This window comes from Ascidiella aspersa, chromosome 8, assembly GCF_963924565.1.
Source record: "Ascidiella aspersa chromosome 8, kaAscAspe10.2, whole genome shotgun sequence".
Classification (NCBI taxonomy): Eukaryota; Metazoa; Chordata; class Ascidiacea; order Phlebobranchia; family Ascidiidae; genus Ascidiella; species Ascidiella aspersa.
The window spans coordinates 1,452,747-1,467,804 of NC_139454.1; the positions used below are offsets into that span (position 1 = coordinate 1,452,747).

At 36.7% G+C, this 15,058-nt stretch overlaps 1 protein-coding gene across 1 annotated transcript in view; it reads left to right on the forward strand.

Moving 5' to 3' along the window:
- The window catches only part of LOC146134792 (presequence protease, mitochondrial-like), a 96,312-nt gene that overhangs the window by 18,793 nt on the left and 62,461 nt on the right, over window positions 1-15,058 (forward strand). The window lies entirely within an intron of this gene.

Genomic DNA, 15,058 nt, shown 5'->3' on the forward strand with positions numbered 1-15,058 from the left:
ATTGCCATCTAGTCGTTTATATTGGGCAACTATACTATTTTGGCACAAATTTCGAAACTTTTAAGGATTAACACGAAATTAACGCAATATTTTACCCTATTTCAGATTAGTTTTCCAGTATTTCATTTTAAGTGCTTTTTTATGGCTCGCTGCCAACTTTACTTTGCAGATATCTCGCCCAGCCTTCGTACACTTGCGCTGCAGTCATCGGACCGAACCATTCCGACCTGAAAGAGTTCGCTCACAACGGTTGAAGATCTACAACCCCCGTTTTATTTTGTCTTTTTCGAACAAACTGCTTCGCTAATTGTTATTTTTTTGCCTAGCTTAATAAACAAGGCGATTTTTTTGACATAAAAAATGAAAAATTTTGACCTATTTTTGATACATTGATATAAACGCCATATTGTTGTTTGCAATATCGCAGTAGTGTCTCGGCGTGGTCAGTCACTTGTTTTAATGTTTTACGGACAACAGGTGAAACAAATTTTTTTTTTTTTGGTTTATTCACATATTTAAAAAAATATATATTTGTAGCGCAAAAAAACAAATTTCCTATCGTTGTTTGAAAACGGTTACTCAATAGACGCCATATTGAAATAAACGTGAAACAGATCGTCCGACCTATCATATCATCAAAATATGGGATAGTTGCAAACTACAGCTGAAAAAACACCAATTACTATTTGATACGTTTGTCCAAGTCAGAGATACATAATTCTCTGAAGCAAAAACAAAGTTTAATCTAACCTAATGCTATAAACCAGGCCTGTGTTGGCTGAACTCCATTTCAAAGGAGCTCCTTAGCCTACAGTTTTTGTGCAGTTTGTGAACGAATAGGACAAATTTTCACGTTTTTAACAAGCCAAAAAATCGCCATTATAAAGCCAGCAGCTTGTTTAACAGTTGTTTTAAGTACCGAACCATCCACACAAAATGAACTTCATATTATACCGAAGGCTATCGCAGACTCGCCGCAGATGTCGATCAGTAATACAGGAAGGGCAGGCTAGAAAAACAAAGTCTATAGCCGCTTGTATTATGCATTTTTCATTTTACATCGGTCTATGTAGTGACCTTTTTTACCAAGTTAATCATCATTCAAAGAGATAAATAAAAAATGAATTTAGCAGTTAGTTATACCCCCTGCTTATTGCTCAGATCATTTATGATGACAACGTTTTGCAACCACGTCACTTTATAAAGGTGACGTAGACACAACAACAAGATATGTTATAAGCTGACAGCAGTTGGAGAAAAACTCTAAGAAATAAAAAAATGTTTCATAATTACGATTCGATCACTTAACAGAAGTTTAAGCTTAAAAAACACGAACAATGCACCGATATTACTTACAAATTGAAACATGTTTTTGTTTCTGGAGAAATACAGTGGAAATGTCAATCACATAAAGCCACAGTAAATCGCACAAGAATAAATTCATTCACCAAAACATGAAAATATAAAACAAAAGGCAAAGTTTTGGATTAAAAAACGATTCAAGCATGGTAGGAGAATTCTGTCAAACAAAATCAAATCTAAAGCAAAATGCAAAGTGTGAAGCTTAGAACGAAATTAAGATTTAAGAAATACTTGCGCCTTAAAAGTGCAAATCTGTAAAATAATTTAAACAATATTTATGAGCAAAAAAAAGGTTAATTCTACCAAAAATGCAGGGATCAGAATACAAAGGCCCTTTAGTTGTCATTTAAGCGTGACGGTTATTAGGTCACGCCCGAACGATTCCACACCAGCAATTATAATCTGGAGGAAACACTTTGTATAAAAAGTCGCTTCAATTTGAACAATTCCAACTTTGCGATGAAACTTCTTGGTCACGCATCATTGCTTTACATCACGTGACAATTTGATCTTTTTTTTGATTGGTCGATTTTTCTAGGAGAAAAAATATGTTAATTTTCGGGTATTACGCGTCGATGAAAAGTATTTGTGTAATTTTTTTGAGTGGGTTTTACCTGTTAACAAAATATTAAAAACATGAAGCACTAAATTATTATTGCAAATTACTATTACCTATTATCCCTGTGTAGGTGATTTAAAATGTTTACTTCTGGACTTACAGACGGTTAAAACTGTTCGGAAACGTTTTTGAAACAAATCGCGTCATTTAAAACCATGTGTTTCGCAGGAACTTATGAAATCGTTCGTTGGTTAATGTTAATGTAAAAATCGTTGTGTTTCTCAAATTCGAATCCAAAGTACATTTTAGTTTCACTCATTTTTCCAGATATACGAACGCTCACGGATGACTCCTAGTGGCAAAACATGATTCTTAGTAAAACCAGGCTCCACTAAAATTATCGAGAAAAAATATCGATTCTGTTGTTTTTATCATAAAGCGACCATCAGTCAGTTGTTCAACTATCAGCAATATGCAAATTAATCGAACGTCGATTAGTTGAAACAAGTTCTCACTTGGTGGCGTCGTTCGGCCGATTCCAACTCTTGTTTTCCAGCTGATGTGAAGTTGCAGTTGTTACTCCACAACCTTCCAATCTTTCCCCGACATCTTGCCAACGCACTGGCCCCGCGGTCGCCGATGGGATTGTTCCTAACATCAAGAATCTCCATCTGTGAACAATTACAACTGGAGGTAAACAACAAACTTACGCTTGTGAATGTTGACAACAAATATAAACTCATAATAGCTTGTTTGAAATCTATATACTTTACATTTTATTCCTATAAGAATATACCAAATGACGTCATTGCTATGGTCAAACAAGCAAAACAAATGGAAAAAGATAATTTTTTCAGGTTAAAATTTGCTTTAGCCCTGAGAAGTTTAGCTACCGTCAGATGTTAATAACCTAAATGTATGTTAATAACCTAAAATGTGCGATGACCGCGAATCATAGCTGAAATTGCAATATTAAATTGGTTTATATGAAAAAAGGCACTCATACCACCCACGTATGAGCTGGGATTCGTAATTTTTAGACTTTAATACTGGGAATAATAGTATAGGACGGCTTACACTTCCTGCACATTAAGTTATATTATTGACAATATGTCGGTGTATTTCGCCACTAATTGTGTTCACCGCTGTATGAGGAAGAATATATAAAACAAACCAACAGAAACGAAATATTTATCGCAATGATAAGACTAACGACAGCCTCTTCATAATTCCACTATTTTATCTTTATACATTTCCTCTCTTATATAATCCCAGGCCGCGATTGAAATAGAAACTACCTTAGCCCAGACATTTTATCAACGCTGCTGAAAAGGCATTTGTTGGACTTCAATAAAAAGCTAAAATAATATTTTTTAATAATTTGTTTAAATTTTTGTACTTTTGAATTCAACATTATGGTTACTCAGGAAATGATTAAATAAATATAAAGTTAGGTTTAAATTAGTTTGGTGGCGATCAACTTTTATCCAGCCCTGATGATTAGCCACGTTTTGCGGGAATTCCTTGCGTCATATTTTCACACAATAATGAATAATATTAATTCTAAAAACATATATGTATATACATATACCCCTTGTGCACGCGCCCTATAAACCTCGATGGTGATTGGATGAGGCAACTTACTGGATGCTCCCTGCGTGCGATTGCTTCACTCAGTTCTCCAACTTCATCGATTCCACAATCTCTTAACCTCAGCTTGTTCACTTTGTGCACAATTGTTGCCAGGCAACCAGCACCACGTGACCCGATCTTGTTTTCACTCAGGTTCAAGTAATCCATCTGCATAAACACAAGGAGGTTTAGACAACAGAAATAAACAAGGGGCAACAAATTTATCTGCATAAACACAAGGAGGTTTAGACAACAGAAATAAACAAGGGGCAACAAATTTATCTGCATAAACACAAGGAGGTTTAGACAACAGAAATAAACAAGGGGCAACAAATTTATCTGCATAAACACAAGGAGGTTTAGACAACAGAAATAAACAAGGGGCAACAAATCCATCTGCATATACACAAGGAGGTTTAGACAACAGAAATAAACAAGGAGCAACAAATCCACCTGCATAAACACAAAGAGGTTTAGACAACAGAAATAAACAAGGTGCAACAATATTGCTTTCTGGTATTCTTTCACTTTTTAATTTGTTGCTCAAATCCTTGTTAATGGTTTGTGTTGTTGAAAACAGCAACATTTCAAAACATGGGCCAGGGCATTTTAACCAAGAAAAAAATAATAGAACAAATATTGAAAAATATTTAAAAAATACTGAATTCTAAACAAATTGTGCATTTGTATAAAATAAACACGATGCTGCGTCGTTCAACAACATTTAACTAAAAATATGAAACTGTAAATTGTGGTTTGGGTGGTTAACTATCCGCAGCCCCAGGGAACTTTATCACTCTATTCGTCCCTGGTCTGACAGAGGACGACCATTGCAGGAAAATGTCAGGTTGGGCAATCAAGAGGTTCGAGCCTTGGTGCTTTGTCAACTCACGGGATGTTGTCGTTGTTTGATGCTGCTCGCCAACACCGGGAGATGGTCGGATGTGAGTCCGCATCGCCCAATACTGAGCCTCTTGATGTAGGGGATGCACCCGGATAGCAGCTTCACCCCAGCTTCATCCAGATTGTTGAAGCTCAAATCAAGATACTCAATCTACATGCAACAAAGTAGATGAAGTTATACCAGTTGGTTGTCTGGGGTGACTGTATGTTACGTCACAGTACAAAAGTATTAGTGGTACTACACTAACTTCAGCAATAATTCCAACCCTAAGCCAAAATCTAAACCCAAACAGAGGCAAACAGTCCGGTGCCAAAACGCGAGGGTGCCTAAACAGTGATCAACACTCGTCCTACAGTTTGACATTTTATTTTGACCTTTAGATCTAAATCCGAATAATTGGTGACTTTTCCAACAAGTTCAGGTCTCATTCTGTAACAGATATTACTGTATTTGGTATTATTGTGCCGTTGTTCGTAAAATAATGCTGTTACAGATAATTCTGCTTTCTATAGTGTTGCTCAGTAAGTCTTATTGTGGGTTTCACTTCTATAGGATGAGTGTCGATAAGATCACACAATATTACTACACTTTGTTGAAACTCACGGGATGTTGTCGTTGTTCGATGCTGCTCGCCAACACCAGGAGATGGTCGGATGTGAGTCCGCATCGCCTGAGATAAAGCATCTTGATGTAGGGGATGCACCCGGATAGCAGCTTCACCCCAGCTTCATCCAGATTGTTGAGGCTCAAATCAAGAACCTCAATCTACATGCAACAAAGTAGATGAAGTTGTACCAGTTGGTTGTCTGGGGTGACTGTATGTTACGTCATAGTATGCAAGTGACGTAACTGGAATTACAGGTTTCACATATCAACATTGACACCTGCATCTAATATAATAGTGAATGGCTTGGTGTTTACCATGTTAATACTTTTGTGTTTTTTTTATTACTTTAGAAAGAAATTATTTACTCTCAAATAATTCATGCACTGTCATAACACACACAGCTCATAAATTCAATTATTATGTGTGATATATGTATTAGTACCGGTTGTGTTTTCTTTTGCAAGTTTTCGCAGATAAGTTTGATATCGTCGACAGAAAGGTTGCTGCGTAAGATCGACAATTCTTGCATCTGTGGAACCATCGGTGCTAGAATTGCAATGCTGATGGTGGTGGCCTCATCTACGTGGAACTTGCGAATCTGAAATATAGCAGAGTGTGAAAACTCAAGTGATAGATTAGACTTCCTAGGTGCGCTAAACTCATCTAGATATTGAACAACCTGATCAGTGGCGTATCCGACAATTAATAACAATCAATCAAGCGGTCTCTGTAATTCATTGGTCCCGCTGCCTCTTCGACAAACTATACACGAGTCCATTTTGAATACTTTTTGAGTATTTTAACTACGTAAGTGCGAAAAATGTTCGCGCTTGGCGCAAATGTTCTTTCTACGTCTGTTTTGTACGTTTTGATGTGTCTTTAGAATTTCATCATCGCTTTACCAACGTTGCCCCGTGGAAGGCTTTCAAGTGCGTCGCGGACAAACGGAAAACGTATTCAAACATTGGACATTTATTTTTTAACGTTTTTATTATTTTTATTTTCGGCAATGTAATAAAAACTTGTAAGAAATTGAAAAGAAATGCCGTTATCCCCACCAAAAAAATCGAGCTCGCTTCGCTCGCCAGGTGTGCCCTCAATTAAAAAGGTTAAACACTTTCAAACAGATTAACTATTGAAGTGGAATCAAATAACACGGGGAAGAAACGATCTCCGTTTAGTATTGCAGGTGGCGAAAGACGTGCTTGTAATTTATCGTAGTCCCGTACATAGATTTACCAAATAATCAATCACATATATTTTACGTTCTTGTTTTCGTTTTTCTCCTGAAGTTAACGATTGCACACTAAGCGGTTTCTCAGCTGGCATCTGGCAGGTTTGTCGACGGCGCACGTGTGCGTTTTGTGTCTAAAAGTTCGGTTTTGCTGGACGTTAATTGGCTGTTTGTGATATTACTTATGATGTAATTACAATCGCTATTTTATGACGTCATTACCGTCAGACAAAAAACGGGGAATTACCTAAGTTGAAAAATCGGGACCCCCTTTTTGGATTTCTGGATACGCCCCTGGACCTGATTAATGACCCCCCTCCCCCCTTCCAGGAATGTAACACAAACTATTCGCGGATTTAATATTTGTGTTGCCATCGCACCATAGTCCACCATTATACGCCATTTAACCTACAGCCGCCACCTCCCCAATTCAATCAAACACGCACACTTTGTAGCTGTATAGGACAGGGGTTAGCAAACGATTTTTCAGGGCCGGACAATTTGTTAAGGGGCAGGATAATTGTTAAAGCTTGTGATCCCTGGCCGGATAACTGTAAGATTTACGTTTGCAGGCCGGATTTATTTTTGTTTCGCACCAAAATGACTTGATTATTACACTGGTCAACAAATTTTCACTTTTTTTTCCAATCAAAATAAAATACCGTCGAATCTGGGGCGTATCCAGAATACCAAAAGGGGGGGTTACGAATTTTCAACTCTGACGTTAATGACGTTATAATATAGCGACGGATATGACGTCATAAAGTAGCGATCGTAATGACGTCTTATGCCTTCCATGGCGCAACGGTAAAGAAGCGCTGATCTATTTGAAAGACACCGTCAAAAGGCAAACAAACCGGACGCAGAAAGATCATTCGCGCTAAGCGAGAAAATATTTTGGCGCTTACTAGTTAAGTGGCCAAAAAGTATTGAGAGGTGGTGGGCGGATCCGGCCCCCAGGCCGTAGGTTGCCGACCCCGGTCTTACACCGACATCTGATATTAACGCGGACAGCAAACAGCAGGAAACATCAGCACCGGCTAACTCGACGTTTTTAGCGAGAAAAAGGCGGAGACCGCTTGATTTATGGTTGCTGATTGTCGAACACACACTTGCCAATCAGCCAACCCGAACGAATAACAAACGGCAAAAGAAAAAAACTATCTAGCGTTTACGGTTGACCGAACAAGAAAAGAAAAACGGCGTTTTGCGTTTGATTTTAATTTCGCATTAGCTTAAGACGCGTGACCTAATTACATTAAAAACATTGCCGCTTAGAACGTTGTGTAAAACCCTGACAAAAACGTACAAAAAACGAAAATGTCACTTACAAAAAAAAAGGGGGGGGGGGGGGGGTTAAGGAGTGTAACTAACATATGCCGACAAAATAAAATATTTTATATATATATTTTTTATTAAAATATATATATATTTATTAAATAACCAACCGTGTGTTGTGTTTCAGCAACGGTCTCGATCAGCATCTTCAATCCATCCCCGATGAACTTGGCTTGTTCCCCGTAAGTTCCAACGTTGATGGTGATTGGATGGTCGGTGGCGCGAAGCACGTGACAGAGACTTGCCACGTGATTGGGAAGAATCGTGCGCGAAAGCAAAACCATGTCCGGGAAAATTTCCACCACTGATCTTGTAATGTCATCAAGCATAGACTCGTGGGCGAGACTGCACAGCTTGAACAACCTCTTGTCGTCTGGACGAGCGTTGAACTCACTGTATTTTACAAAAGCCTCAACACCAAATTCATACAATGAAGCGATTGGAACTGGACAATCCTTCACAGATGTTTGGGCGAAATCTTTAGTCATGGAAACAAGCAGATCCTTGAGCAAGCCTCTCTTGGTGAAAACATCAGCTGAAGACATTGGAAACAGCGCGTTTAGCTTGCTTTGGAGTTTCGGATTGAGCAGACCGAAGAGAAATTGAAGAACCATTTCCCAATCGACACTTTTTAAGTTTTCCAGTAGCTCTTTAAACCGTTCCATGGGGGTGTCAAACATAATCTTAAATGCTGCGAAGAACTCTTGCAGGAGCTTGTGATTAAACAAAACTGTTCTGTCGCCTTCCAAGATTTTAAGGCTGATATCACTGGACTGACCTTGAACTTTGAGAAAATCCCCTAAACCATTTGTTTCAAGACCAACGTTGGTGAAATCTTGTGCTTCAAAGGTGACTTTCTTGTTAAGCATTCCGTACAAAGCTAAATCAGAGAGCTTGCGAAGTACCTTTTCGTCTTTCTTGAAGTGAGGTGAGCGAATGTAGTCGTTCAGAAAAGATGTGAACACATCAGTAGTAGTAAATGCACCACCATCCAATCCATGCTTTAGAATGTATTTTGGAATTGCTTTGGCAAATAATGGGATGAAGCTTAATGCATTGGCTGCTGGATTTTGGTTGAGAACCTCTTTCACTTTTTTGTATTTCTCCTGACTTTTGCAAATTTCCTTGAAAAGCAAATCCTGTGAATTTTCGCCGAGACCAAGTACCTCAAGTGGGAAGTGTGACTTGCAATCTGGGTTCAACTGGAGATATGCTTCCGGTCGTGTAATAAGATACTTGAAAGCATTGCCAAGAATGTCAGACCGCAAAAGGTTTTGGAGAATGACTTCTGGTTTTGCTCTTTCGTACAAATTGATCACCGGTGCTTTCATCGTAAGATTGAAACCTGTTTCATCCATTGAATCCATGATGATCAACACATTATTTGATTTTGAGATTCTTTCCAGAATTTTATTATCTGTTTCCAAATGATATTTCCAGTTTGAGTTGAATAGCTTTATCAGGAACTCAAAAACACTCATTTCTTTGCTGTTGTCTAACGATGGCAGGTTTACATAGAAAATGTAGCCAGATGGAGGTTGAGTATCACAACCATATTGCAGAATTTGTAACCCTAAGGTGGTTTTGCCATAACCAGCTCCTCCAAAAATAACTATAAAGTTGCCATATTTTGCAATGAAATTAGTTTTCGCTGCCTGGTCGCTGAACTTAGATTCTGCTTCTTTGATTGCATTTTCATTTGCAGCCTGACAGAATGCATACACCTCAAAAAAAGTAAGATTTTTCTCATTTCCTCTATAGAGCAACATTGCGTTAAAACCTTCTTCTTCGACATTCTTCCTGTTAATGACCAGGAGTTTAACCAAGATTGTTTCTTGAGATTTGACTTTGATGTTGGCCTCTTTTTTCTGGTTCGCTCGCAAAGCTGCATCTGAGAATTAAAAAAACTCGACTAAAGTGAAGAACTTTAACTGGAATCAAAACTTGAACTACAGAAACATGTCAATCAAACTGAACTTTAGCCTTACACAACCAAGCAGATGTCTGCAAAGTCACAACTTTAAGAAACAACAAAATAAAGCAACGCAGCTATGGTGACAATTACCAACAACATTAATCAGCATTTAAAACCACTGGTCCAGTTTACAAAAATGAAACAAAAAGGTCTTTTACAATACACCTTTTTCAAAGCTTTATATTTTTATTAATCATTTCTTTTCCAGAAAGTTTGTGTTACAACAACTTAGAAGATACCTCTACATAGAACAACTAAAAACTAACTCCAAGGAAAGTTTGACATTTGTACCACGCCGATAGACTATAAACCTTTACACTTGCTTAAAATAACAAACAAACTTTTGCGGTGAAACCATTTAAAGAAATTTTGATTTTCCAAAGACATGAATAACTGACAGTATTTGGATTTAAAAGCCTGAGAGTTTTACTTTCCAGTTACCGGTTAACCTGATAACACAATTAACGTTTTCGGTTCGCTTTTACACCTTTCACCTCGTTTTCGCCAAATTTGCTGTTGGTAAATGTTTTCCTTTTCTAGAATGCAGGTTTATAATATGTGATTAACCGGTTAGGTTAAAGTACAAATACCCAGATATATCTGTTATCCAAATACTAAAAGCTCCTAATATCTGAACAAACCCCACTTGAACATCCTTAGTCGACAAATTGGGGCCTTGTAATGGGTTGATGAGCTGAACAAAAGTTTAAATAAAACAAACAAAAAAAAAGTTTAAATCTGAGTCAACATGCAATGATAATATCACATTTCAAACTGGATTTAAGAGATGACAGAAAAGAGACTGCAGTTCTATAAAGCAGGGATCGGCAAACTGTGGACTGACAAATGCAAATCATCCGGCCTGCCTCTTTTCAAAACTGGGCCAAGGGTCATACATCATATTTAACGGCTATTATGCAATCCTACAAACAATTCATCAAAATAACTTCTCCACTCTGGACGACCACAACAATGCAATGAACACATCGATATCATGTGACTAGATTGCCCGGAGGCTTCAGATCCACTTTAACACAAAAAATAACTGTTAGAACTGTGTTAGAACTGTTGCAACCTAATATGTCCAGTAAACTAACCAGTAAAACAATACACAAGTTGGTGTGCACTGTCCAAATATACAAAAACGCATATTTACATAACAACATGAGAATATGAAATATTTCATGTAATTTGAGTGGTTTGTGAAATATTTAGCAAAATAAATGTTCCTTAAAGTAAACGCCAATAAATAAATAAAAAGATAACATCGGTAATATTACTTGTTGCTGCTCAGTGGCATGGTGGGGTTGGTAGCTGGGCACACTATATATTAGAAAACTGATAACATTAAGACATTTACCTATTACTTTACCATTATAAAGGGCAATTGTCAAGCTACAAAATTGTTTTTATAGAAAGTGTGTTGGGATTTTTTAGTGTGCCACAAACGTTCAAGACCCACTGCATTAAAGCCTCAATTCTAACAACTGGTCACCCCAAAACATATTGTTTTATCGCAAATCAACAACAGAAGTCGATTTGATACAGAAATATCTGGTTTCGGTGACTACGCGAAAATTTGGGGTTCAACGAATGATTTTGTAATTTGTCGGACATGGCTATTAACAGAGGGTAAGAGTCACTGCTATAATCGCTATCTTTAAAACACAGAAGTGTAAATTATTTCCAAGATGCTTAAGTACATATTTATCATACCATTTTTAAAAAAAAATAGCAGTATATATTATTTTTGCTAAATAATTGCACTATTGTTGACCCTGCCAAAAAAAATTACCAAGAAAGTATTTTATGTTTGGTGGACCAGTTGAATAATAAATTAATGAAAACATTAATGGTGAAGGGCACCTGCTTCAGAATATTGTCAGGAAAACGTGGACAAGGTTTTTGGTAATCATTAGGAAAATGTTGTGTTTGTAGTTGTCATGTACGTTTTCAAATCTAAATTATTTTGACGTTTAGCTTTCCTGCTGAGATTCAAACAAAAAAATGCTCTATTTGTTCCCCGTCCCAACAAAATAAAACCAGATACTAATTATGGCTTTAAAATGGCTACAAAAAAATAACTAAACACATCTGCATTTTGTTCCCTTTTTGAACACAGCATCCAACAACCTTTCCACCAATCTACTCAGTGACCAGCCATAACAAAAATAAGGAAGACATTATAATTGCAATTGCAAAAACATTATAAACATTATAATTGCAATTGCAAAAACGTAAAATATCACAATTAAAGCAATTTAAAAGAGTTGGTAAGATATACAGTAATATTTTTTTTAAATATTTAAATAATTTGTTTAGTAACACGGTGGACAAGTGGTATTAAAGAAACAAATTAGTGTTTTACAAAATGCTAAAACCTAACAGTTTGGAAATAGCAACATCAGTCATAGGCAGACAAGTTTTGCCAACTTAAATCAAATAAATCCATTTTTTTCAAAATACGCGCAATTAAGATGGATTTTAGCTTCGTATTTGTACACAAGTTCGTTCGAGTAAAACAAGTGTTGTTTCTAAGAATTATTGTTTTGTGACGTCATTCTAATGCCTCCAATTTAAAACAAATATCCTGGATCCGCTGCTGTTTTTGTAGTGGTTTTACGTAGTGGGTTCAATTGCCCTGAAAAGAGCATTTTGGGCCGCGACAAAATAAAGTTTGCCGACCACTGGTTTAGATAATTAGAAGCATTTATAATCCAATTTCATCAAGTAATAGAGAGTATTTGCATATTAGAACCGAACCCGAACGTTATTGTTGAAGGATAATAAGGAGACGACCTGGAACGGAGCCGAATATTTTGACAATAGCCTACTTATAGTTTAAACTTTAAAGGATCAAGGTATGTTCTACCTTTCTTGCGTTTGACGCCATTTGCAAAATATTTCAAAACAAAACATTTGATTGGCACAAAATAAACGTGAAACCCTAAAATTACTTGCCAAAAATAACAGAGACTCACAGAAAGGTATATAATTGACAAAAATTTCTACAGCAACGCGAAAACGATGGAAAATGTTGCATGCTCATTAAATAAAACCGCTTTTATATTGTAACTTTAGAGGATTTGTAATAAGATGCTTTTTTTATACTTAAAAATTAAAAAAAGGACATTTTCACAATATAACCAAACCCGAATCGTATTTTTGTAAGATTTTAAGATGACCTGGAACTGAACCAAACGCAAACACATACTTAAAAGGATCAAGTATACCTTGTTTACGTTCGACGCCGTTCGCAAATTATTTCAAAAAAATATTTGATTAACATTAAATTAACATTAAACAATAAAATTGCTTGCCCAAAACAAGACTAATAAGGCTGCTAGAGAGATTCTAAAATGAGATCTTGTTATTTTTATACTCAAGTGAAACGGTTCGACTCCTTGGTGTTAATTGATTAATAGTGTTCTCCTTCTTATTAGGCGCTGTTTTGCGGCGCTTAAATTTCAGAGTACCATTATTTCGCTTTTGAATTATCGCTTAATTATGCTGAAATTTTGACGAGTTTCAGTTGCTTTAAAACAAAACAAGTGAACAATGTGTCTGGTGGTATCAAGGCAAAACACTTTAACTTATTTCTAGTTGTAGAAGATTATTAAGATCAAATATGTTAAACTTACCTTTTTCTTCAACTAGTTGTTCAAGCAAGGCGGTGTTAGAACCTACACGTTTGCAACAAAAAGCACAAAATAAAACCAAACATTAATACGAACAACAGTGATTGTGTGATATTAAATGAATTTAAAAAAATTAACAGTTTTGGGTAAGGCCATTTTTCAGAGCCTGCATCCCCCACAAGTCCTTACTCTCACATTCTATAGTTTTAATGGATATTTTTCATAAACCGACTGGCCGCCATTCTGTTCGAATAGCAAGAGTGTGGATGAAAGAATAAGAATGAGCTTCACACGCGAGTGCTTGCAAGAATTTTTGACGTGCTAAGCCAAGCATAACTTGTTTAAAGTAGACATAAGTTGCACTGAGTTTGACAGTTCTATCAAATCAAAATGTGTTACACACGTTAAGTGCCGCACAACCTAGCCGAGAATGATTTGGCGCCGGGAATACGCATTTGTCCGAATTGCTGGATCCTCACGGGCTCTATCCTAAGTTAACAAGTAAAACTCATAGTTAAAAACATGAGTAAAAACAGGATCAGACGTTTTGTTTAAAGGAAAATATATTTCGCCAAAGTGGCATCATCAGTTCCTGTAAGAGTACAAATAAATAAAATCAGAGCGCAGCCATCAACAAACCAATAAAAGTAAACAATAAAATATTAAAACATTATAATAGACTAAAAACGCAATGAAAAGCACTACAGCCTCGCAGGCAACACGACTGGGATAAATGAGTAGGCGACGCAAATAAGTGGAGGAAGGGGAAAAAAATACATATGAGCAGTGCGAGATGCTAGACGGTAAAATGCGGCTTGAATGGGTAGCGATAAGATAGCGGTTTATCTTATTCGCGGTAGAACCATTTTTTGGATGTTAATGGTTGCGTTGACTACCTTTAGCCACTTTGCTTCACATATGTCCAACTTATTAAAAGGTGGTTTTTCTAAAAATGTTATGCTGAAACACTCTGCAATGGTAGGCCTCTGCCTCAGCATGGACATGTTTTTAACTATGAGTTTTACTTGTTAATATACGCGTCAGCGGAGCAGTGATCGACTGGCTAAAACCTGACGCCGATGGTTTTCGATTCTATAAAGATACACCCAATTGCTCTCCTAAGTTATCAACGGTATCGTGCTGTGTTGTAAACAAGTCATTTTAAAGTAACTTAAGTCCCAGTCAAGTCATAATCAGACCAAGTCAAGTCCTTTTAATGAACTGACCCGATTAATAGCAATAACTCAATTAAAAAATAACATAAACGCAACATTTAGCAAGAAAATTGCTTTACGGGCCAAAACAACATAAATAACCCAATTTAATAAAAATCATTAGTGAAAACATTTCCTTTTAACCCAAGTCATTGGTTTAAAAGACTTGAGTCAAATCAAGTCATTTAAAAGCATTAACTAAAGTGCACTAAAATCAGGTCATTGGCTTAAACGGTTATAACACAAAGGCATCGGTTAAAACACGATGGTTTAATTTCACACAATACACAAAGGTTATAAACTGGAAACAGCTTGATACCTGTTTTTAAAAACGCAAAATCTGAGCATGGATGCAGGGGTTCTTAAACTGTGGTCCATGAACCCCTTGGGGGTCCGTGAACTAGTTTTAGAAGTTCCATGAAGGCCTAATTAAAATATTAATGTATATTTACAAAGTAATCAAAGTAGGATGCGGCCCTTGTGAAAGCAGCAACAATATTAGACCGTATATTGGCAAGGGCGCTGTCGTGTCCATAACAAATGCGTATTCCCCGGACCAAATCATTCTCAAGCATAGGTTAAACAAAATGTAAGA